At 35.9% G+C, this 26,165-nt stretch overlaps 1 long non-coding RNA gene across 5 annotated transcripts in view; it reads right to left on the bottom strand.

Moving 5' to 3' along the window:
• Positions 1-302: 302 nt before the first annotated feature.
• LOC144307047 (uncharacterized) overlaps positions 303-26,165 on the bottom strand; it is a 108,210-nt gene continuing 82,347 nt past the window's right edge. For 4 of the 5 annotated variants that reach the window (XR_013374033.1, XR_013374061.1, XR_013374091.1 and 1 more), the window contains one exon: positions 8,179-9,370. This is a non-coding gene — a long non-coding RNA (uncharacterized LOC144307047). Of the gene's footprint in view, positions 418-885; positions 1,038-8,178; positions 9,371-26,165 lie in introns of those variants that run through there. The other variant, XR_013374111.1, reaches the window with a different exon arrangement.

The raw sequence follows: 26,165 nt of genomic DNA on the forward strand, positions 1-26,165 counted from the left end.
TTCAACATATTCGATAACTACCAGTCTATTCTTAGGTTTGTTTACTGAGTATATGTCTAGGACACCCAAGCCAATATGTCTTTGACCGGTTCATATTCTATGAAGAGAAAATTGACAATATTGAAAGTACCAGATGATCTAATGCACCGTAAATATTTTGGGCTTTGTTTGTTTTGTTATTTTATTTTTCTGGCTTTGATGGTATATTTAGATTGAGACAAAATTTACATTATCACTTTCATGTGTGTGATTAATAGAAGATGAGTGCAGAAGCAAATAGTTTTGAAAGATGTGTCTTCTTCAAGCACTGTAATAACATCCTGGTTGTATTTGAAGTGTCACTTTCTAGCAGTATTCTGCTTTTCCATCCACATTCATGACTAGCCTTTCTTTTTTTATTCCTCTAGTATTGAGCACCTCAAGGATACAGACAAATGATAGACAATGCTATAGAAATGCTATTTTCAAAATCTTATGATCATTTCATATAAATCACTGGACTGAATATATGAATTGTCTCCCCTGCCTCAGGAAATCCCCTTAATGGGGTGCGCGAGTGGCCCCGTCAGTTAAGCATCTCACTCTTGATTTTTGGCTCAGGTTATGATCTCATGGTCAAGATCAAGCCCCAGGTTGGGTTCCATGCTCAGCATGGAGTCTGCTTGAGATTCTCTTCCTCCTTCTCCCTCTACCCTTCCCACTCCTTCACTGCACCTCTCTCTCTGAAATAAATAAATAAATCTTAAAAAGCAAAGGAAAATCCCCTTAAAATACGATAGTGGGATCTTTAAAGAGATGACTCCACAAAAAAAAAAAAAAATGGAGAATATAAATGAAGAAAACAATAAAATATCAAAAATGCCAGGCAGGGGGGTGGGCAGTCACCTGAGTGGCTCAGTCAGTTGAGCATCTGACTCTTGGTTTTAGGTCAGGTCATGATCTCAGGTTGTAGAATCCAACCTCCGTCAAACTTCACCTTCAACATGGATCTGCTTGGGATTCTCTCTTCCACTGCTCAACTTTCTCTCTTTCTCTCTCTAAAAATAAATAAATAAATCTTTTAAAATATATCAAAAGTTGGGAGGCAATTTAATAGTGACAAGTGACCTAGCAGATGCAAGAAAGTAGAACTCTAAATTCATAGGGAAAAAGGTCAAGATGTTACCTCATTGAACAAGAAAACCCACAAGAGACTTAGGAATTAGTGGCCTCAGGTTTCCCTAAACTTGAGCTGAAATTATGCAGAAAGATAAGGCAAATATCTATGAAGGAATAGTTCAGAGCCTCAGATCCCTTGCCCCATTTGGCACTATGAAGTCACTTCTCAATACCCTGTCTGAGAACTAGCAGGTTTTTGTTACAAAACGCAAAAAACAGTCTATGGATTGAAGCTGCCAGGATAGATGAGCACGAACTTACCATACTGCACAGAGGGCAGTGAGTTTGTAGCTATCAGTTCTGTAAGATAGGCCAACAGGCTGGAGACCTAGGGAAGAGTTGATGTTGCCATTCTAGTCTGAAGGCAATCTGCTAGTAAAATTCCCTCTTCCTCCAGACATCAGTCTTTATTGTACTAACGCCTTCAACTGATTGATGAGGTCCACTCATGTTATGGGAGATAATCTACTTTACTCAACCTATATAGAACTATCTAGAATAATGTTTGACCACATATCTGGGTACCATGGCCTGGCCAAATTGACAAATAACCATTCACATAGGGTGACCTTTTCATTTTCAATATTGTCATATCTCATTGGTTTCTTGGGAAATTATTTAAGGCATTATTCTAAAAGGAAAAGATATTAAAAACAAAAGAAAGAGAAATGTAAATACTTAAAATGAGAGGTGATTGTCTTAGGTTTCTAATAATTGTGTAGCCAGTTTGTTTCAGGTTGCTTGCAGATAGGTATATTGTGAAACTGATGAAATTTATATTCACCAATATAAATTTAATATATTTACTAACTGGCAGCAAAATAATAGTATTAAAGTTGATGAAGACTTCTTGAGTACAAATTCATTTAGAAAATTCAAAATAAATATTTAAAGTCTTCATTTTTTCCTGGCATTTTATAAATGGTATTTTGTGTAAAATTTTAATCACTATTATGTATAGCAAAGCCAAGATTCATAAAAACATAACATAATAAACAATGTTAGTTTATTTAAGTTACTTTAACCTTGATTAATAGTAGAAAAATAAATCTCTAATAAATAAAAGGCAAAATGAAGAAAACATCAATACATCTTAGCTATGACTTTCAGCAGTACTGCATGTGAGAAAATACTTTAACATTTTGTATTTATTTTTATAAATGAATCTATACCTCTAGGCTGTTTTGAATTTGTCAGTAATTATTTTTTTTTTCTAAATGAAAGTGTTATATGTATTATGGCACAAATCATTTTAATAAAGAAATGCATCTTATGTATATTAATAGTTCTTGTTCCTGAATATTCCATTAAATATAATCATGAATTAATTATAACTTATAATGGGGCTTGATAAAATACTAAGATCTCATAATCAAAAGTTAATTGCTTAGAAAAGTTTTAGTTCATTTTTTCTGTAGTTTTTAGAATATTATTTTGATACAGAATCTTCCACACTATAATTCCTATCCATTAATTTTTACTCTCTCATTTGGGATATTATTTTACACATCCAATAGTTCTTATAAGAACACACTTTTGACTATTTAAACACGATCATTGTGCCCAGCCCCAAATATTTATCTTCATTAGGCAAAATTTGTTTCTCATACGTAAACTTTTGGATTCTCACAATCCTGTTCATACTCTTTGGAAACATTCTATGTTAGCCCAACACATTGCAACCTAAAATTCCAAGAATTAATTAATTCTCAATTCTGTTCGGTCTCTCTTACCATTGAGCATGCAGGGACTAGAGGCAACAACCCTCTGTGGACTCGAAAATCCACTATAAATTTTGACTCCCCCCAAATTTAACTAATAGTTTACTTTTGCTTGGAAGCCTTACTGATAACATTGTCTATTAATACACATTTTTATGTTGTATGTATTATATACTATGTTCTTATAATAAAGTAATCTTAAGAAAAGAAAATGTTATTCAAAAAATCATAAGGAAGAGAAAATCATGTATAGTACTGCACTGTATCACAAAAATCTACATATGAATATGGACTCATGCATTTGACCATGTGTTGGTCAAAAGTCAATTGTACACATATATGAATATATGTGTACATAGCTATCTATCATATATACATATAATGATATATAGTGTATATAATGTATCATCTCTCTTAAAAAAAAAAAAAAAAGATTCCCAAAGTTCATATCCAGAGCTGGGGGATGGAGAAGACCTACAATGTGATCAAAGTTCACATGCCTACTAAGTGGTAGACCTGGGGCTCAGAGAAGATTATGGTTTGACCACATACCATTGTTGATTCTTACCTAAGTTTTGCTCACTGGCCCTATCACTTCTACTTTGAAATTGTGAGATACATGGTTTGTAAGACAATATGTTGTTCTTAAGATTGGACCCCTATATTCTCTATCCTCTCTTGGCCACCATCCAATGATGAGGTCAAACCTCTGTGGGCAGAACTGAAGAAGATGCATGCACATGTCATGCACACCAAAATGACTACAGTAACTCACTAATATGAGTCATTGATGGCTTATGCAGCATGCTTGTCAGTAGACATTAATGGCTATGGAATAACAGGGAACAAGAATTATTTAAGTCTACATAAAGTAAAATTTGTTGATATAGCTGAAGGATACTCATGATTTTACTTTTAGGATATTACTTCCTTTCTATAACACCAGTAATCAATGATAATGCACTATGGAGATGATCCTAGAGGCTTGGAAATGTAATGTCTCACCTTAAATAAGAATAAAAATATTAAGAACACCCTGGGCAGAGTGTGGAGAAAACGACCAAATAATTCAGAATGTGGACATGCAAGAATGGATCTGTTGTGTAAGAGAACCCAAAAGATGACTTTGTTCCTTGAGAAAGCCAAATGGCATTGTGTTCACTGAGCTTATAAGAATTTTGCTGGTTTTGTCTGCTGATTTTGTTGTTTAGTAGGTCAGCTATGGAACAATTCTGTAAGCCACAGCTGATGATAGGGATACTGTTGTGAAACTAAACTTCCCATTCCAGTGGGGATGATGAAATTCTTAAATAAAGGATATCACGTTGTATCATTTATATTTTAGAAACAAAGTGGATATAATTACTATAAAGATGAAATGGCTATCAGAGGTTAATAAATCATGGTGTTCTGAGAGGTAAAATAGATGAAAATATTTTAAAGAATTAAAGATTTGATTTCATCTTGAGAACAACTACATAAATGTTTCACTTGCTTGAAAAGCTTATATCTGTTTTGATTGCCTGCAGAAGTGTAACAGAGTTACTGCCATTCAAATATTAAAATTAAATCTACAACGAAGATAGAGGAGTAAATCCAATACAGAAAATAAACACACTTGATGGAATTGCTTTGTATTATTATAACGGTGTAGATCACTACTTGCTAAGATAAAATGTGATTGTAATTGTACAGTTGTCTGAAGGAATTTGACAATGTGTTCACGGGGTATTCAGCCTCAACTGTTGAGGAAAGGTATAGCAGGAAGACAAGGGAAGCAAAATACAGATGAAGAACATCAACGTGACAGTTTTGCCAGAGTACTAGTAATTTATACTATGTTTAAGTGAGGAAACTTCATGATATTCTATTTGGAAGTGGCTTTCTGGATATGACGCCAAAAGTGCAGGCAACAAGAAAAAATAAACAAATTTGATTATATTGAAATTAAAAATTTTGTATATGAAAGGATACAATAGAGTGAAAAGACAACACACAAAATGGAGAAAATATTTATAAACCATGAATATGTAAAAATTATTATCAAGAACATATAAAGAACCCCACATCTCAATAGCTCACATAAAACTGTAAGAAAAAGGAGAAAAGGCTTGAAAGCCATTTCTTCAGAGAAGATATATCAGTGGCCAATAAACACATGAAAAGATGCTCAGCATCACTAATAATTTAGGAAATGCAAATTAAAACCACAATGAGATGCCACTTCACATTCGTAAGTATCTTTTATCAAAAACAGAAAATAAGAAGCATTGCCAAGATGTGGAGAAATTGGAACTTTTGTATACTGTTGATGGGAAGACAAAATGATGAGGCTGTCATGGGATATAGTATGACAGTTCCTCAAAAAAAATTAAACATAGAATAACCATATGATTTTACTTCTGGCTGTATCTTCAAAATAACTGAAATCAGTGTATGATTAAAGAGATATCTGCAAACCCATGTTGTTGCAGTGTTATTTGCAATTGCCAAAATGTGGAATTAATTAGTATCTATTGATACTTTAACAAAAATTACTATATACATGCAATTGCATACTTGCATAAATAGAGTGCATGAGTGCATAGCCAGTTACCCAATGTATATGCTGTCTATGTAGTGTATACACATATGGATATATACATACACACATATAACACACAAATATACATACTCACACATATATAAGCACAAAGTCATATACATGTTGGATAAGCAAAAAGTCATCATAATTCAAGCATAGCTTCAATTGTTATTTCAGATATTAATTAGGTATAGTTACCTAATTAGATATAAATGCATATGTGTTATATATAGTTTTATAACTCAACATATGTATGTTGAGCTGTAGTTTGCACCTTTCCATATCAAAACTTAGCAAGAATTTGGACTTACCACTAGAGACAATATAAGTGGTTCTGACAGGGACAGGTAACCTTCATATTGATAGTGATTTCATACTTAAGGTAATTATGGATGCCATGCTACACCGTCAAGATTTCTCCTCTAAGACTAAGACATTTGTTTCTCTAGGTGCTGGAAGCAATGGTGTATCAAGGCTCTTAGCCAAATCATTCTGTGGGAATTTTTTCTGTTTTGTTCAAATTCATGTCTCCTTGTTAGGATAACCTGCATTCAATGATTAGTCAAGCAGAGCATACAAAGTCTCGGCCATTTTGCCTTTAGGTGGGGCAATTCTGAAGAGCTATACTATTTTATAGATCATCTGAAATCTTTGCTGCATCTACTGGGTTTTCAACAATTTCTCCCCTTCTAATTCCTTTACTGCTCCGTAGACGTTCATTACAAAGGAACTTCTCAATAAGCTTCCTGTACACACCATCTCCAAATGTTCTTTCTAGAGGATCCAACCAACCAAGATAAATGTTAATATCATGATTCTCTAGATGCTTCTACCACCATCTCCCATCTCTCCCAACTTCTTAATACATTTTCACGAAGAAATAGAAAGTTATCTAAAATACTAGAATGAACACTGGAAATTGATAAAACACAAAAACATTGACCAAAATCTAGGGGAAATTTTAATGAACTTCAATTTGAAATGATTAATTACAAAATATAATCCCACAAAACATCAAACAAAACAAGCAATAGGACTAGAAAAACGGACAGGTAAGACTTTGATTGTGAACCATTGTCCTCTTAACTCTAGCCCTAAAGAAGAGACAGATGAGAGCAACTTAGAAACTGCATTAGACTTAATATAGTGTCATTTTTTTCATTTTAGTCCCTTTTGAAGGAACTTGTTTTCCAGTTATTTGAAGATCAAAGATGCTGGTTGTTGTATAATTCCAGGGAAAGTAGTTGGAAAGGAAAGGAAGTGATATAAGGCTCTATGGGTTATGAAGTTAATTAATGACAAATACTGATGATAGAGATGGACACAAGCTCACTAATTTCTCCTACCTCAAACAGTCAGCCAACACACAAATGACAATTAAAATCAAATATTTTATATCAGGTAAAATAATGATAAAAATATTTTTGTGTATGTTTACAATCAGTGTATTCTCAAATATTTTTTAAGATATGTAGTGAACTGTGTTTATTTCCAGAAAGAGTTGGTGTAGACTTTCTGTTTGCAGCTGAGCCATGGACAATTTATTGAAAATCAAGAGAAAAGCTTTTTATAGTTGTTCCCATATGCTTACATATTTCATGCTTTTATTTGCATTTTATTTATGTTAACAGATGCTTGCCTTTAAATGTGTAGATCATTTGATACACTCGAAAAGGGCATTATTCCCACATTGCACTGGAGAATAGAAGCTCTTGAAATAATGGGTGCAACACAGTGATGCATCTTCACTTGTTTTAACTTTCTTAGTATTGTCTTTAGTTCTAACTTGGAGAACTAAAATTTAAGGTATGAGTAAATAAAAATGGCTTGTCAGTTGAACTGTGATATTAAATTTAATATTGGAGAGTGGTTACAGGAATATTTGCAGTGATTTTTGTTTGTTTGTTTGATTTTACTTTCCCTTCATGCAGCAGACCAACAGTATTTGTTGGGTGCCTTCAACTTAGACCAATATTGAAATATTTTTTCTATAATACAATGTTTAAGGAAAGTCAGTATCCAATTCTCTGAGCTAAAACTACATGTCATAAAAATTAAGGAATATATCATAAAAATTAAGTAATTGTAAATTGGACAAGGCCAGAAAATTGAAGATATCTTTGTTTTGAGGAATACTGTGAATTTATTAAAAAAAAATTATGAAGGGGGTCATTTATATCTCCAAGACTAGAGACATTATATGAGTGCTCCAAACATACCTCAGTGCCTGGTTGTGATACACACTCAACCACTATCCTTCTTGGGCTTCTTGAAGAAAAGTACCTAGATTGATCAATATTTTTGAGAACATTTAAGCTCTATTCTTTTTGCAAATTTCAATTAAATAATGTTACCAACTAGAATCAGTATATTATACATTAGATCCTCAGACTTCATTCATTTTATAAATAAAACTTTGTACCTTTTTAACAACCTCTCCCTAATTCCCCTACCTCCCAGACTCTGGCCTACTCCATCTTTCTAGAAGTTGAACTTATTTATTTTTAATTTTTTTTTTTTTAGATTCTACATCTAAATGATACTATGTGGTATATATAGTATTTCTCTGTCCAGCATATTTCACTTAGCATAACTTGGTGTAACATCTTCAAGTTCCATCCTTTTGTTGCAAGTGGCAAGACTTACTTAATTTTTATGACTGAATAATATTCCATTGTATATTTATACACTTTATTTATCCATTTATCCATAGGAATGCTGGTATTTCTTGTAGATACTGATTTCATTGCCTTTGGCTACCCAGAAGTGAGGTTGCTGAATCATATGGTAGTTCTATTTCTTTAGGAACTTCCATGCTATTTTTCATAGTGACTGTGTCAATCTCCCACTATAAAAGTATTCCCTTTTCTACATCCTCACTAGCATTTATTATCTCTTATCTTTTTGATAATAGCCATTCTTAGCCAGTATGAAGTGATGTCTTATTGTAGATTTTTATTTGTGTTTCCCTGTTGATTAGTGATGTTGAACTAGGTGTTTTGGGAGCCTGTCCCCTCATTGAGAGTCTTAAAAGTTGAAGCCTGGATATGGAGTCCAAATCATCTACTCATTAAGGAGAAGCTAGGAACAAGGAGTTCCCTCCCAGTGACACAGCACTGTGTCAGCTCTGGGGTTTATGGAAAGTTGTGTCTCAGTCTTTCCTACTTTTCCAGATGAGCAATTTTTCTCATTCATGGGATGTATAGGAGGGGCTCAGTTAGATCCTAGAATCTCTTTCAGAAGGAATTCCATCTCATGTAGCTATACGTTTGGCATATTCCTGGGAGGAAGGGAGCCAAGAGTGTCTGTCACAATCCTGTTGACTCTTCATGTTATATCTAAGAGTGTACTTATTTAAATTAAGCTAAGAATTTCCAACTTAAATTGTCTATTATCTATCTATCTATCTATCTATCTATCTATCTATCATCTATCTATCTATCTATCTATCTATCTATCTATCATTTATCATGTATCTATCTTCTTTGGAGGCCCAGACACTGTCATATATGTCTCTTTGAAAAAGCTGTCATATTCTCATGTAATCCTTTATTTTTCCCTGTAAGATAATTGGTCATGGTTCAGCTCTCACTCTTCCTGTGACCTGGTAGTGAATTACCACTTTATCTGGGTCAATCTTTACTAACTTGTTTTTAGTTTGCAAATACACTTGCTTGCATACATTTTTGTTTTAGTTTATTGTGTCAGAAGTTTGCGATATGTGACCAGTGTCATGATCAAAGCAGTTACTTGATAGTAACATTTCCATCTTTTTAGGTAGTAAAATCATGTCAAGGATTTTGGCTAGCCACATTTCTTCATACCATAACCAAGATGTTGAACACATTCATAGTCTACTCCAGATCCATGCAATATACCAAGTTCACAAGGCATCCTCTGGAAGTCACTGAGGTAAGAACAGAATGAAAACATGAATGAATAATATCTATATCACTTCATTTTGACATGAATGTTTTTACATAATTAATTCAATAAAATATAGTTGGGGTTATATTCTCCCTTTCTAAGAACTTCTAATAATACATGAAATACCAAATGAGAACATTTGTCACAGTAAAAATTAAGAAAATTAATGGAGTGACAGAGCTGTTAGCTGTCTGTCAAAATTCTTCACCCACCTCTCCATAATGGACAGAGAGTTGGAATTCATTCCTCAGACACCCTTTCTTGCAGGTGTGACTATTTGACAAGGAAACAGTGTGGGCAGAAGTGTTTGTTTCTGATGAAGGACATTCATGTTCATAGCATGCCCCCTTCTCACATTCCTTTCCATTTTGCCTTCTGCAGCCCAGACATGGCCACTAATCCCCAGGAGAAGATGGAATAACCAGACAGAAGGGTCCTCAGTCTTATCCACAAATGAAACAGAATTGCCCACAGACATAGAACATTCCCCCTGAAGCATTATGTGTAAGAAAAATGAACCGCTGTTAAGCCACTAACTTGCTTGAGTATCTCATGTTGAAGTAGGTTAGTACTCCTTCACTAATATAACAGAAAAACAGCAAATTATAGGATAAACAAACAGTAAATTATCTAATATGATTATATATGTCAAACAATAGTTTCATAAGCTTGATTCTGAGGTCACTGGGTGGAGTTAGTATTAGATGAAAGAACTGATTAATCATAAGGATGCACCAAGTACAGTTCTCTAGCACAGAGCCAATTTTTAAATGCAAATTTGATCATAAACACACATTTTTATTTTGATGTGTGCCAAAAATGTTCTATAGGAACACTATGGGTATTAAAACATGGGGGAGTCCCATTTAGCCTAGAGTGAACAATGAAAACCAGAATTTGATATGGCAACCAAAGTGAAAATATATAATATTACACTTGTAAATAAACTAAAAATAGCAGTCCTTGGAGTCCTCTGTGGGAAAAAGAAATGTAACACTTGAATATCATTAAAGTTCACACTAGGAAATCCAAATAGAAAAAAACTTTCTTAAGGAGTCTTTGATTACATGGTTTTCATCTGTTCCTTGTCAATATATTTTTTTCATAGTTCTCCGAAGAAGATTTCCCTATTCATGCTATTTGAGGAACTGGTTCCTGGAACCACCTTAAAATGATTTTACTGTAATTGTTCCCTTTTTCTCTTGTAAGATTCAATTTCATGTTTCATCTGCTTCCTCAATTTCCTGTTGTTAAATAGAAAAATGTATTCTGATCTTCTAAAAAATGCATAGAAATCGACTTAGCCAAATGGATAGTTTTGCAGGATACAATCCATTTATTAAGGGGAAAAAAAGAACCTGAAGAAACTGAAGATGTTAGTAACAATTTTTTAACTGCAGTGCTTTTGTATCACATTAAAGAAACTTAGGTAATTGAATAGGTTTATTTTATATTCTAGATTATGTCATTTCCTATGTTAATTACATGCTGAAGTGAACAATTTTGTAAATATTTTATCCAGTAAGTGATCCATCAGATCATTTCTTCTAAAATTCGGGACACCTGGGTGGCTCAGTGGTTGAGCTCAGGTCCTGAACCCAGGGCTTCTCCCTCTGCCTGTATCTCTGCCTCTCTCTTTCTGAGTCTCAAATAAATAAATAAATAAATAAATAAATAAATTCTTAAAAAATTTCTTCTGAAATTTTAAGGCTAGTTATTATTTGTGTTCAATTATTTATATTCAATAATTCATAATAATAATAGGGATATACTTTCATTCCAGGTACACTCATAGGCATTTAGCACATAATACTCAAGCATCCCTGTCACAAATATGATGGAGAGTTAAGTTCCCAACTTCATAGTTAATAAAAGGCCGACTCAGACTTCAAGACCAAGAAATTTAACTTCTGAGCCCTTGATTTTAAACACCCCCCCTTGAGATTTCCCCAAACCTTACTGATCTAGTATGAGGCAAATCACTTTACACAAAGGGAAATTAAGACTGAAAAAAATATATGACTTAGTTAAGAATAAGCAAAATTAAATAATGGTTTCTTTCCTTCTCAGGGCATTTCAGTAGGTCTCAGGATCCCACAATATAATTTTAAAGTTCAGTATCCCTTTATTTAACAAAATATTTTAATAATAAAAAATTAAATAAAATAGTCATTAACATCTGCTTAGTGAAATGCAGTATGACAGATAGGATTGAAGTATAAATATGATCTAACAGCAATATTTGCATGAAAGAACTACAGTTTACCATAAAAATATGCAGTGTGGGTGTCATAAGTTAAAGGGATTTTTAAAAATGGCATCTAGCAATCCCCATTTCACACAGTGAGTCCACAGAAAAAGCTTCATTAGTAAGATTGCATTCCAAATTATAAATGACTACACACTACATCATGTCCAGACTTGTGCATGTTTGTCTGTTGCTCAGCGTTTTCATTTATAGGTGACCAACTCAAGACTTTGATAGAAACAAGCAAAACATATTACCATGAAAAATTTAGGAAATTTCTTGGTGTTGACATAATATTTCCCTGGTCAATGTCTTATCCTACCCGGGAAGTGCAGGAGAGATCGGTCCAATGCCTAAACAGACAGCTTGCTGGAGATGGGCAGACAATAAATCTAGGGCACTGGGGTAACTCAGTCGGTTCAGCATCTGTCTTCTGTTCAGATCTTGATCCCTGAGTCCTGGGATCCAGCCCCACATCAGGCTCCCTGCTCAGTGGGGAGTCTGCTTATCCCTCGCCCTCAGTCCCTTCCCCAATTTCCCTTCTCTTGTGCTCTCTCACGCTATCTCTTCTCAAATAAATAAATAAAATCTTTTTTAAGAAAAAAGCACCACACTATCCACATGATTCTTTTTTTTTAATATATTTTTTTAATTTTTATTTATTTATGATAGTCACACACAGAGAGAGAGAGAGAGAGAGAGGCAGAGACATAGGCAGAGGGAGAAGCAGGCTCCATGCACCGGGAGCCCGACGTGGGATTCGATCCCGGGTCTCCAGGATCACGCCCTGGCCCAAAGGCAGGCGCCGAACCGCTGCGCCACCCAGGGATCCCTATCCACATGATTCTATTTTAACCTGACTTGTTGGAACATTCCACTTCCATTCAACAGGTGAACAGGTTGAAAGAGTTGCAATATTCTCAACTTTTCCAAGATGTATGCCTCTAATTCTGTCTGTATATCCGTTTAAGAGTCACCCCCCTCTGCAAACTAACTGCTCATATGTATGGGTCCAGGGGAAGGACTGTATAACGGACATCTGGCTGACGTTTCGGTTGGAGTAAGTGAGTTAATTGGCCTGTCAGTTAATAATCCTTAGAAGACATTTTAACTATTTGCAGCTCTGTGTAGGATGTAGGGTTGTTAATGTTTTTGTTGTTGTTATTGTTGTTTTTAGCTTAGCCAGTGTCTCCTCTGCCCATTACCAAAGCCATACAAACATTCACCCTCCATAGCCTGTTATTCTATGTTAAGACATCTTGTTTTAAATTGTTTTCTAAAATCAATATTGAAGCCACTGTGGTGTTGGAGGGTGCCCCTGGCAATAATATATAAAAGATGGATGGGGGGGGTGCACCTGGGTGGCTTAGTTGGTTAAGTGTCTGCTTTCAGGTCATGATCTCAGGGTCCTGGGATCCAGCAGCATCAGGCTCCCTGCTCAGCAGAGAGTCAGCATGCTTGCCCCTCTTTCCCACTCATGCTCACTCTCTTAAATAGATACGTAAAATTATAAATAAAAAAACAAACAAACAAAGCCTAAGGTCTCAGGTACTTGGATAGATGGGCTTTCTTGTGCCCAGGACTCTGCTACAGGGAACCTTCAGGGAAGTCCACTAGAGCAGCACTCGTCCCTGTCACAACTGCTTCTCTTTTTAACACACCACCTGCCTCTTTAACTATCTAAAAATAAAATGGGGGAAGGAGAGAATTCATCATGTTAACATGAATTCCACCCACATATATTCCCTGAGACGTCATCATATAGATCCCAGCATGCCTCCCAAATCATCCTCTTTAGTCATGGCAGGAGCTTAAGCTTCTGTGGGCTGTCATCATCCGATGAATTTGTATGCCCATGTTGTTAGGCAATACATCAATTGGATGCCATCCCCAGTGTCTCTCTGACCTTCCCAAATCATCCACTGTTCACTCTCACACTCACAGTCTCTCATTTGCAAAATTAGCTATCACTGTATTACTTCTTTCACATAGCCCTACAAAATGCCTTTTTATTATCCTCTGTGTTACATCCTATGCACCATGTACCAAAGGACATAGGGTCAATGTCCTACTGGTCTTCTGTGGTGTTTCAAGTGACTACATGTATTTCCTGTGCCCCCCCCTCCCCAAACACACACACACACGTCTGGCCATATGCTGCTACCCCTCCTAGGAAGAATGATGTTTGCTGTATCAGAGATGGTAATTTTCTGTGGGTGGAAATTGACTTGATGTTTTTAAACTTTCCTTTGTCTTTTTCTTTATCCCTGATTTCCTAAATTTCCTAATAATCAACATTTTTCTCTCACAAAATCAATGCATTTATATTCTTTCAAAAATAGACCTAGTACAAACAAGCTAAATGATTAACTATGTTGTCCTTATATGTGCTCTTGAGCTCACTGGGTGCAATTTTTCATTCTGTTTTGAACATTCATTGAACAAATGAATGTTAATAGGCACAATGAAAATAAAGATTAATTGTTTTAAAACTTACTGAATCTTCGGGGAATTCACAAGTCCTGTTGATTGATCCTATGTGCTCTTTCTAAAGTTCAAAATGTAAAAGAGCCTGGCCACATTTGAAAGCTTTTTTCCCCCAATCTAATATTGTGTATATTTTGTGTTTCTCTGTCACAATCTACGTACAAAATATCACGTATGTTAAAACAACTTTTAAACTTCAATGTGCCTTATGTAAGAATATAAATATTCTAAATGTGCTCATTTTGGCAGCACATATCCTAAATATTCCAAGTATATATCTGACGGCAATGCTGTGATCAGCGTACATACAACTTAAAGTATGAGACCTGAGGCTTAATGTCTCCTGTGCTTGGCACATGGCATAAACATGTTTCACAACTGCTGGAAGAGACCCTGGCTCTTGCACCACTCTGACTGGGATAAATACACAGCTCCCAACCACTTTGCCTCTGAAGCCATCAAGCAATTTTAAAATCAATTTGGTATTTGACAGGGAGCCATTGCAGTTCCCATAGGAAAGCAGTGACATGCTGAGACCATTTAGTGTGAATAAAATTCTGACAGCATCATTTTGCTGAAGTTGAGCTTTTGTGGCATTTTTTCCCCTAAAAGATCATTTAAAAAAGGGCATGGTGATAGTGTAACTTAGAGGTTAAAACAGCAGAATCTATTGTCTCAACATCAGCAGGAAGGCAGTTGGTAGATGCTTTTCTATTTTTAAGGCAATGATAAAATTAAATTCTTGTCAGAGATCTGAAATTGTGATTCAAAGGCAAAGGTTGATTCCAAATTAGCTGCCTAATGTTTGGCATGAGCACAATGGCCACTGCCATTAAATTTAGCAAAGGCAGGAAGCTTCAGGAAATGACATATATTAAGCAGCAATTTTAATTTAACCATTCGAGCATCATTGTCTATATCATTTAATACGTATTGAAAGATAATATGAAATCAATGTATTTAATTTTACATATACTTTTAAAAATCCATATAAATTTTATTTGTATTTAAATTACCAGCTATATATTTCATGATCAATATTATCTGTTAGAACATTAATCCTACTGACTTCTAGAAATTCACCTAAGCTACCCTAACCTTCATAATTCTAGCATCTAGAATTCTTCAGAATTCTAGCATAATTCTAGCATAATTCTTTCTTTCCCACTTCTCAGAGGACAATTATATTTCGTTCATTGATGAGTACAGTAAATATTACAACAGTAAAACCTTTTTCCCTAGGCCTTCCTAACCTTTGACTTTCATTCTAAATGTTCTAAAACATTTTAGGATATAATTGTCTTTTGCAAACAATTTTGAATTTTGAATATAAATTATGTTTTCATTACACCAAACTAATGTTAATCAGTAGAATGGAATAAAGATAAATGTGATGAGTGTATGTGTGTGTGTGTGGTGTAGAGTGAGAGCACAAGAGGGACAGGAGAGACTTAGAAGCAATTAGAGAGAAATATCTTTTAGCTTAAAAAACTCACAAGTCAAAAGACATCTCAGAATGGATTCAATTTAGCTAATGTACATACTCTACACATAAATGATTCATTTTCTAACATTTCTGTCTCAGTAAGGCAAATGGGCCCTGGTGGGGAAAATTCAGTGAAAATAATTTATCTTTTTTTCTATTTCTGTAAGTATATAGCAGTGACATTATGATAGGGAAGGTAGCTGTGGGTAGTCACATGGTTGAATAAAAATGCATGTAGGCAAAATCAAGCTAAGATGAGCTTTTGCCAGCATGCCTAATTAGAAGGCTACTCAATTTAAAACTCTGGGTGCAGGATGACCACCCCTGAGAATATGTTACATGTTATCATTTGTAGCCACTCTGAAGAGTCTGTTTGGTTCTAAATTGTTTAGTCAAATTTTGAAGACAAATGTATTAATTTGATTTTTATTGGTATTGATTTATATCAATAAATATTTTACACCTAAAAAGAACTATTTCAAAGTGTAATTAGTACATTTCCTATATTATACAAGCCACCTATATCAGGTTTCAAAAATTTTTTCATCACCCCCTCAAAATTCCCAAAGCCACTAAGCCAGCATTCTCTGTTTCATGCCTCTCTGAGCCCAGACAATCCAGTTTCTGTCTCTATTGCTTTAACTTTTCTTAATATTTCATACAAATAGGATGATATGTGACATTTTGTGTCTAGATTCTTTCACATAGTATAATGCTTCTGAGATCCATCCATGTTGTCGGACATTTCATTACTTATTTCACCTTAAGTCTGAATAATATTCCGTTGCATAAATATAACACTGTGTGTTTATCCACTCATCTGTTGATGAATATTTTTTTCTGCCTTTTGGCTACAGCCAGTACTGCTATAATGAACACTTACACACAAAGTATTTGTTTGAGCACCGGTTCTTGATTCATGTGCTATGTGATCATTTGTATATATTTTTGAAGAAATGTCCACTTAAGTCCCTTACCTATTTTTAATTTGATTGTGTTTTTATTGTTGAGTTTTATGTGTTCTTTATACATTCTAGATACTAAATCCTTATCAGATATTCAATTGGCAATCATTTTCTCCCATTTAATAGATTGTCTTTTTACTTTCTCATATCCCTTGATGAGCGAACCTTTTATTTAATTTTATTATTTTTTAATAAGGCATACTTTGTCCATGTTTTCCTTGAGGCTTATGTTTTTGTTGTAATATCCAAAATCCTTTACTAAAGCTAAGGTCACAAGGATTTATTCCTATATTTCTTTCCTTCTAGGAATTTCATGGTTTCAGCTCTTTCATTTAGATTTTTGATCCACTTTGAGGTAACTTTTATTTATTGTGTGAGGTATGGGTCTAACTTCACTCACTAGTAGGTCAAAATCCAGCTGATTCAACATATCTGTTGATGAGACCATTTTTCATTCATTGAATGGTCTTGCATCCCCCATTTTAAAGAAATGAGTTGGCCATACATATATGAGTTTGTTTCTGAACTATTGATTCGATTCTATTAATATATTTATCTATCCCTATGTTAATATCATTTTATTTTTATTATGATAACTTTCTAGGAGGTTTTGAAATTAGAATATGTTAGCTCCTCAAATTTATTCTTTTCTTTCAAGATTGTTTGGTAATTTAGGGCTTCTTGAAATATAATATGAATTAAGGACTGACTTTTTTCTCTACAAAAAGTTCACTAAATTTTTTTTAAATATTTATTTCAGAGAGAGAGAGAGAGAGACAGAGAGTTGGGGGGAGAGGTAAAGGAAGAGACAGAGCCCCAAGCAGACTCTGCGTTGAGAGCAGAGCCCAATGCGGGCCTCGATCTCACAACCCTGAGATCAGGACCTGAGCTGAAACCAAGAGTCAGATATTCAATTGACTGTGCTACCCACTGCCTTATGGTCACAAGAATTTTGATAGGGATTTCATTGAGTCTAGATCATTCTAGATACTACTGTCATCTTAATAATATTAAGTCTTTCAATTCATGAACCTGGGCTGTTCTTCCACTTATTTGAATATTTTTAAATCTCTTTCAGCAATGTTTTATAGGTTTCGTGTACAAATCCTTTACCTACTTGGTTAAGTTTATTTCTAGGTATTTCATGTTTTGGATGTTACTGAAAATGGAATTGTTTTGTTAGTTTTCTTTTCAGATAATTTATTGTTAGTGCCTTGAAACACAACAGGCTTTTCTATATTAATCTTTTTATCCTACTACTTTACTAGTTTTAGCTCTAATGTTTGTTGGTGGTTTCTTTAGAATTTTATATATGAGATCATGTTGCTTGCAAATAGTAACCCACAGACAGGTTAAAACAGATAATATAATTATTTGAGAATAAGACCTGTTCTGCGAGAGTATGAGGCAGGGGCAACTAAAAACACCATGAAGTTCCCTTACTTTTTAAAGTTGCTTTCTTGTTTTTGCTGTTGTTATTGTTGTTGTTGTTCAATGTACACATATGTACTGTAAATGTTTGACTATTTCCTATAGATCTTCCAAAGTTGGTACTGGCAGTTTGAGCTCAAATTTGTGATGATGTCTCTGGAGAAATATTAGTCCTTAGACTACCTACATTTGTCTTTTGTGTGTTTGTTTGTTTTCTGAAAATCCAGTTAAATTTTGATAATATAAAGCAAAATCAGATGTTTTCTAGAGTATTCTTTGGTTAATTGAAAGTATTAATCCTTAAAAAAATGGCCCTGCCAATCATGGTAGAGAGACAGAGAGGAAGTAGCTCTAGGAATCTGAAAAGCTCAAAGAAGATTCATCAGGAGGGTGCTGCAATCATAATAATTCAGACCCAACTTCTTTACATCTAAGTATATCTTTGTAATATTTAAATTCTAAGAATTAAGAATCTTTTTGAACTCTATCACCAGAGGTTTTTGGGTAGTGCTGTATGACTGAATTTCATAGTTAACATGGAGCAGAAGAGAGAAAGTTTTCTACAGGAAAGGATGTCACTTCAGAATTTTTTTTTTTTTAAATGAAATGATCCTAAAATCCTAAAAAAAAAAGATAGGGAAATATAGGCTGCTCATAAATCCCCATTTCAACCCAGAAATCTTCTGAATATATGTGTATGTTAACATATTTTTCCGGTGAGTAGAGCTAAAAATCCATTCCTATTCAATTCTAGAACCTTCTTTGGGACCCCAAGAAGTGAAGGCTACTGTCCAGTTAGATTCTGAAGACAATACTATTATCATCCTGAGATTCATGTAATCACCTCAAAGCTCATCTCAAGTTCACAAAGTGATGATGCAGACTGGCAGCATTTTCCTAGTCTGCCCTAAAAAACATCATTTGTGTGTATGTGTATATGTGTATAGCAGAATCCTATCTGTACCATCCTGAAAATATTACTTTAAATTTTACTCTCTAAATTTTTTTCAAAAGGATGCATTTCAACTATTTTTGTTATCAAATATAAACCTATAGTGCTACTGTAAAGTAGAAAATAAACAAGAAAATATAGTCTTATAAAATAACTGAGGGAAAATAATGTGGATTAAGGTTGAAGTGTCAGCCTTTACTTTTAATTTTCCTTCAGAATATCCATAATTATCATTTAAAATTTGTTGAATTATTCATGCTGTTCTCATGCTACTTATTTACTATTCCAGTATTTTCTTCATTATAATACATTATTTTGGAGATGTTACTATGTCTGCACATGAGGCCTTCAGATATATTTTTCTTCATTTTTAGCACATTTCTGTTTATGCTTACAACAATTCCAAAGAAAATGTTTTTCTTTGTCATGGAGAATAAATCAAGAATTTCAGTTTTTATGTGTACAAGCTACAGATTTATTATAGGGAAGAAAATACATTAGTTTCATGATATTTGGCTTCAATATTTCATGTGTGTACCATCCCACCCTAGATATTAATAATCACATAACTCAAAATATAACTGGCAAAAAGGATATTATATTTGATTTTACACAGTATATATTTTACTATACTTTTTTTGTGTTTAGAATCATACCCACTAATGTCTAACATCAATAATGATTATTGCAAAGATAATACAACTGGTATCAGCTATTTATTTTTTTTAATATTTTACATTATTTATTCATTTGAGAGAGAGAGAGATAACAAGAGAGAGAAAGCGTGAACAAGGACAGTGGGGGAAGCAGGCTCCCCACTGAGCCAGGATCCCAAAGTGGGGCTCCATCCCACAACCCCAGGATCATGACCTAAGCAAAAGGCAGATGCTTAACTGGCTGAGTGACCCAGGCACCCCTGGTATCAGTTAGTTAAGGATTGAAATATATCAGACATACTTTGCAGTTCTAGTAAGTAATTAATTGACCACTCCTTAAAATAAAATTATGACTTTTATTTATGTTTAATTTACTAATGTCATAGATATTTTTATCTACTTAAAGCAATTGAGATGCAGGTATTTATCTAGAGTAATACTTTAACAATCTGATAGTAGAAGTGAATCAACTGAAACAAAATGCAAATCTAGGAGTAAGCTAATTAATCTTCTCTGCAACATGGAAATTAAATGCTACATATTTTATGTGTATTATTGTGTTAGAAAGGTAGAGAGTATAAGTTGGCCTTGTATTATTAAAGGACAGAATGTCTTTTCCTGTAGTCAACTTAGGTTAAGTATCTCAGTGATGTAGGAAAGATGTTGAGGTTGAGAGCTGACAGCCAAAAAAAATTTATTGAGACATAGTTGATGTAAACAGGTGGTTTTTTTAAAGCACAAGGATAGGACCTGTGGTCAGAAAGAGCTGCAGTAGGGTCATGAGGAGTGGCCAGTTATATACTTTCAAGTTGGGAGAGGGTTAAGGATAGTGTGTTTCTAAGGAATTTTGGAAGTAAGGTTTCCAGGACCTTGAGAAGCTAGCTATTTTTAGGAAAAGGTCGTTTTTTATTGTTTAATAAAACCTTAGTCATGAGACCCTTCATACATATATCAGTGGGTCATATGTTTGGGGGATGATTGACAACATATAATTTAGGGGGAAGAGATAAAGGAAGTTTCCGAAGGAATTTTTATGTGTTAAAGTAGACTTGCAGGATCCTGGGGGTTGGGCTGAAATTACTTTTTCCCCTTTGCAAAGTGTTAACATTGAGGCAGCTGAGTTCCTAGAGGAATGTCATTCTTCCTGGTTTCAAGGCCTTCTCAGTGAGCTATAGGTAGTAAGGACATTTAAATTTTCTTTTGCCTTTGTTTCCCACATCAACAGGATGGAGAGATTTTGTAAAGATAATTTTCGATACATTTCTTCATTGCATTTGCTTATTTTTCCCCCAGATGTAGATATGATTTTACTGTTTGGTCAGAGAGGAAGACAGGGATCTCAACTGGCTTATACAAATTGAGTCATTGGAAGTGCATACATTTGAAGTAATAATCCCCACAACACTGAGCTCAACTCTTAAGATGCCTCACATGTGAAAGGGAGCTTTATATATCTAAAAAACAAACATACCAGACAGAAACTCCTAACAAAGGCAAAAATGGAATGAATAGAAGACCTAATTCTATGAAAGGGCTTCGTGGGTGAGGACTTTGCTCTCCTGTGATTTTTTTTTTTTTTCTCCTCCATCCTAGATCACTGCCTGATTTTTCTTCTTATTAAGTCAGAAAATAACACTCCAGGTTGGGAGCAGATGAAGCAAGTAGAAGGGAACTTTTGTTCCCTGAAAATCTCTTCTGAATCCCATTCATTATTTATTCCCCATCCTTGTCAGGTGAAAGTATTCTCAGGGGAGCATCCAAAGGAGAATAAAAACATCTCTAGAAGAGCAATGTTGCCAGTTAGAACCAAGACCACGTATCATCCACCTGAATTTACAGTAGTCCACTATTTACTATCAAAAAGTTTAGCCTCGTAGCTGATACCTACTAGGAAGTATGTGATATAAGGAAATTGAAGAAAAAAACACTTAAGAAAATGGGTGCTATAGAAGCGAGGCAACAAACAGATAAAGGAAAATTAAAGAAGCAGGAACATAATCTCAGAATTAATTTATCATAAGAATAAATGTTCTGAGACAGTTGTATATTCAAGATTTATTTATTTTGAAAGAGAGAGAGAGAGCAAGCAGAGGGGAGGGGCAGAAGGAAAGGGAGAAAGAGAATCACCAGCAGACTCCCCATTGAACTTGGAGCCCCACACCAGGCTTGATCTCAGGATCCTTTTTTTTATTTTTTTTAATTTTTTTTTAATTTTTATTTATTTATGATAGTCACACACAGAGAGAGAGAGAGGCAGAGACAAAGGCAGAGGGAGAAGCAAGCTCCATGCACCGGAGCCTGATGTGGGACTCGATCCCGGGTCTCCAGGATCGCGCCCTGGGCCAAAGGCAGGTGCCAAACCGCTGCGCCACCCAGGGATCCCTTGATCTCAGGATCCTGAGATTGTGACCTGAGTTGAAACCAAGAATTGGATGCTTAACTGACTAAACCACCCAGGAACTCCAGAAAGTTGTAAATTCAAAAGATAATATTGGAAACACTAATGATGTGGGATTATCAAGCACAATAGCCAAGGAAGAATTTTTAAGACATTTTACAGTGCAAAAGGTGTTTTTATTACAGCATGGGGACAGGACCTGTGGGCAGAAAGAACCAAGGAGTCTCCTCTCAGAAAGAGAGGTCCATTGGAACCTTGGAGGAGCCACTCCCTGAATGTGTGTGGAAAAGTGGATCCATGTATTACAGCCAGAATTTTCCTGCAAGAAATAATATTCCAATCAATTGTGATAAGTACAGTTAGCAGACAGCTTCCGGCTGAGGAGATTGTATTATCTATTACAGCATTTGAGCCAAGACCTTCCTCTTTCCAGTTAACCTCAGCCACTACCTGAGCATGTTCAGGTACTAAAGTTTTAGGGACATACCTAGTATGTGATCCAAACCTTTCCTCTTGAGAGATCTGCATACCTGGAAACCAGATCTTTCTTACAATAGGATCGCTGTGCATGTCCAATCATAGTCACTTGGGGACAAGGGAGGATTAGACATGCCTAAGCAGTTCATCTATATTCCACATACAGTCCTCACTGCCTTCATATGTAGCAGGAACCCTAGCTTTTTCCTGGTGATGAGTCAGTTACCCCTGCTAGGATGGTCAATTGGCAACATGACTGCTGGTCCCAGGATGCCATGAATCTAAAGGACTCTGTTAATGTTTGGTGGATTTTCTTGTTTCCTTCTATATATATATATATATATATATATATATTCAATATAATATATGTATATTCTTTTTATTATTATTTATTATTATTTTAAATTTTATTTATTTTTAATTGGGTTCCACATGGAACCCAATGTGGGGCTCGAACTCACAACCCTGAGATCAAGACCTAAGCTGAGATCAAGAGTCAGCTACTTAACTCACTGAGCTGCCCAGGTGCCCGGGAGCTCTAACCTAAAATGTGAAGTGTGTTACCTCCATAACCAAAGAGGCTTAACAGGTAGCCTTATATGTCCTTATATGTGATAAGGGATGCAAAAGGCAGGGGGATATCCCAGTATTCACCTACTATAAGAATTCAAAAAATATTCCCAAAATGAATGGTCCCTGGATATTGATAGGGTTTCTTCCCAGCTTCTGCAGCACATATTTTTTCTTTTTTTAAACTAAAAATCTAGCCACCAGAAAGCTAGCCACCCTACTTTTTGCCACCCTGCTCAATTAAAAAGATGCTTTCACTATAATGAATCAATACAATATTATGAATGATATCATGATAGTCATGATGTGTTCTGACAATTATGACAGAGACCTGGAGAGTTAAAGTAGCATCAGGCAAAATTCTTAAGTGTATATTTTGTCAGTTGTGTGTGAGTGCAAACTGTTTCTGTTTTTCTTTTCTCTTTGGGATAGGAAAAAATACATTTGCCCAATCAAATCATTACAAACCTGAAGTCATATTAATCAGATTCTAACTAAGACTCCATGTTCAGTGCTGCAGCTACAAGTGTTCCCACTACTTGGTTGAACTTGAGGTGGATTGCAGTCATTCTTCAGGATCCAGGAGCCAAATGGTTAATTAAATGGAGATGTAATAGTGATCATCATCTCTGCATCTTCTCCCCCCCACCCACCCCGCTTGCTTTCAGTAGTATCTGGTCTGTATTGTGAATGGAAGCTTTCCCTAATTGCTACTACTCCTCTCCCCTTTACCATTCAGAGGAGTCAATACCAATAATCTTGTTATAAGTCTAACTGGGTTTGGCACCTGCTGACACAACTGACACAGTTGGTGCTAAAGAGGTTCAAGGCCTTAAGCATTAATATGACATTAAGATTAGTTCACTCACTTTCCATCTAGTTAGGAGAATCATGTTGAGTGACATATGAATTGTTAATATCACAGAAGGTAACATTATATGTGGCAAACTCTTTGAGCTTGGTATTTGAGTGCTGCAAAGCTACAACTTGGGTAGCCAGCAATCCTGAACTAAATCAGTCCTCAGAGGAAGTGACTCAAAGCTTTAAGTCATTTGATTGTAATATTCTGAATCATAAATATTGGATTCATATAATTATGTATGGTTCTACTTTTTCTTTCAAATACAATATCCAGGAAAACCTCAAAAGTAATGATAGAATGGTAACGAAGGACATGAAAACAATATTTTATTTCTTGCACAGGATGATAAATGAATGGACATTATTATCATTTATTAAGTTATATATCTGTTTCCCGGATTGTATTACATTTTCTTAACATGGTGTTTCAAGTAATAATAAATAAAAATGTGGAAGGAAACAATATACAACTTCCTGAAAATGTAGTGTATATTTGCCCACCAGAAAATTCTCAGTAAGTCCCCCAAACTAGAAATCCAAAAGAAAGAAAGAAAAACAAAGAATGGAAACTAAAACATAAATTTAGAAGCAACAGGTAATTTCATTGTGAAATTTAAAACCTCTGCATAAAATAAACTAAATAAAGCAGAAAAACCTTAGATCTATGGGGAAATACAAATTTAGAAAGCATGATTTCCAAAATAAAAAAAAAAGAATAAAGAATAAAGAATAAAGAAACACCTCATATTAGAATCTCTCAGTAGAACTAAAGCAATGCTCATAAATAAGTGACTTGAAACACGTCATTGTGTGTGTGTATAGATTTAAATACTTTTTAAATAAAATATATTATTTATCCAAGGTAGGACATGTTTAAGAAAGCTGTTAGAAAGTAGAAGGGCGCTAGGGTGGCTTATCTTGTTAAGCATCTGCCTTTGGCTCGGGTCATGATCCCAGGGTCCTGGGATTGAATCCTGGGTTGGGCTCCTTGCTCAGCCTGCCGCTTCCCCTGCTTATGCTTGTCCTCTCTCATAAACAAACAAACAAATAAATAAATAAATAAAATCTTAAAAAAAAATAAAGTAGAAATAAATAAGAACCAAGGATTTTAAAAAGTAATTAATGGGGGCACCTGAGTGGCTCAGTAAGCCTGGCTCTTGATTTCTGATCAAGCCATGATCTCAGGGTCATGGGATCAAAGCCAGCATTGGGCTCTATGCTCAGTATGGATCTGCTTGTCCCTCTTTTTCCCCTTGCTTGTGGTCTTTGTCTCTCATAAATAAATAAATAAATAAATAAATAAATAAATAAATAAAATCTTAAAAAAATAAAAGTAATTAATGAGTTAGGAAACAGAAAAACTGTAGAGAGGAGGGGCACGATGGCGGAAGAGTAGGGTCCCCAAGTCACCTGTCCCCACCAAATTACCTAGATAACCTTCAAATCATCCTGAAAATCTAGGAATGCGGCCTGAGAATTAAAGAGAGACCAGTTGGAACGCTACAGTGAGAAGAGTTCGCGCTTCCATCAAGGTAGGAAGACGGGGAAAAAGAAATGAAGACACAAAAGGCCTCCAAGGGAGAGGGGCCCCGCGAGGAGCCGGGCTGAGGCCGGGGCGAGTGTCCCCAGGACAGGAGAGCCCCGTCCCGGAGACGCAGGAGCTGCACCGACCTTCCCGGGGGAAAGGGGCTCGCAGGGAGCTGGAGCAGGACCCAGGAGGGCGGGGATGCCCTCGGGCTCCCCGGGACAGTAACAGACACCTGCGCCCCGGGAGAGTGCGCCGAGCTCCCTAAGGGCTGCAGCGCGCACGGCGGGACCCTGAGCAGCTCGGGGGGCTCGGGGGCGGCTCCGCGGAGGGGGCTGCGGGGTGGGAGGAGCTCGGAGGGGCTCGGGGGCGGCTCCGCGGAGGGGGCTGCGGGGCGGGAGCGAATCCAGCAGCGCAGGCCCCGAGCACCGGGCGCCGGGACACAGCCCAGGATCCGGCCTCCCCCCGGGACAGGCAGAGGCCGGGAGGGCCCAGGACAGCAAGGACGCTCCTGCCCCAGCTGAGCAGATCAGCGGCCCCGCCCCGGACCCTCGAGGCCCTGCAGATGGAGAGCTCTGGAGCTACTGCGGGAGCTGACTCCAGGGCTCCGGAGCTGGCCGCTGCCACTGGGGTTGTTCCTCCTGGGGCCTCACGGGGTAAACAACCCCCACTGAGCCTCACAGTGGCCTCACCGGATAAACAGGATAAACATCACTCAC

This window comes from Canis aureus, chromosome 1, assembly GCF_053574225.1.
Source record: "Canis aureus isolate CA01 chromosome 1, VMU_Caureus_v.1.0, whole genome shotgun sequence".
In the NCBI taxonomy this organism is placed as follows: Eukaryota; Metazoa; Chordata; class Mammalia; order Carnivora; family Canidae; genus Canis; species Canis aureus.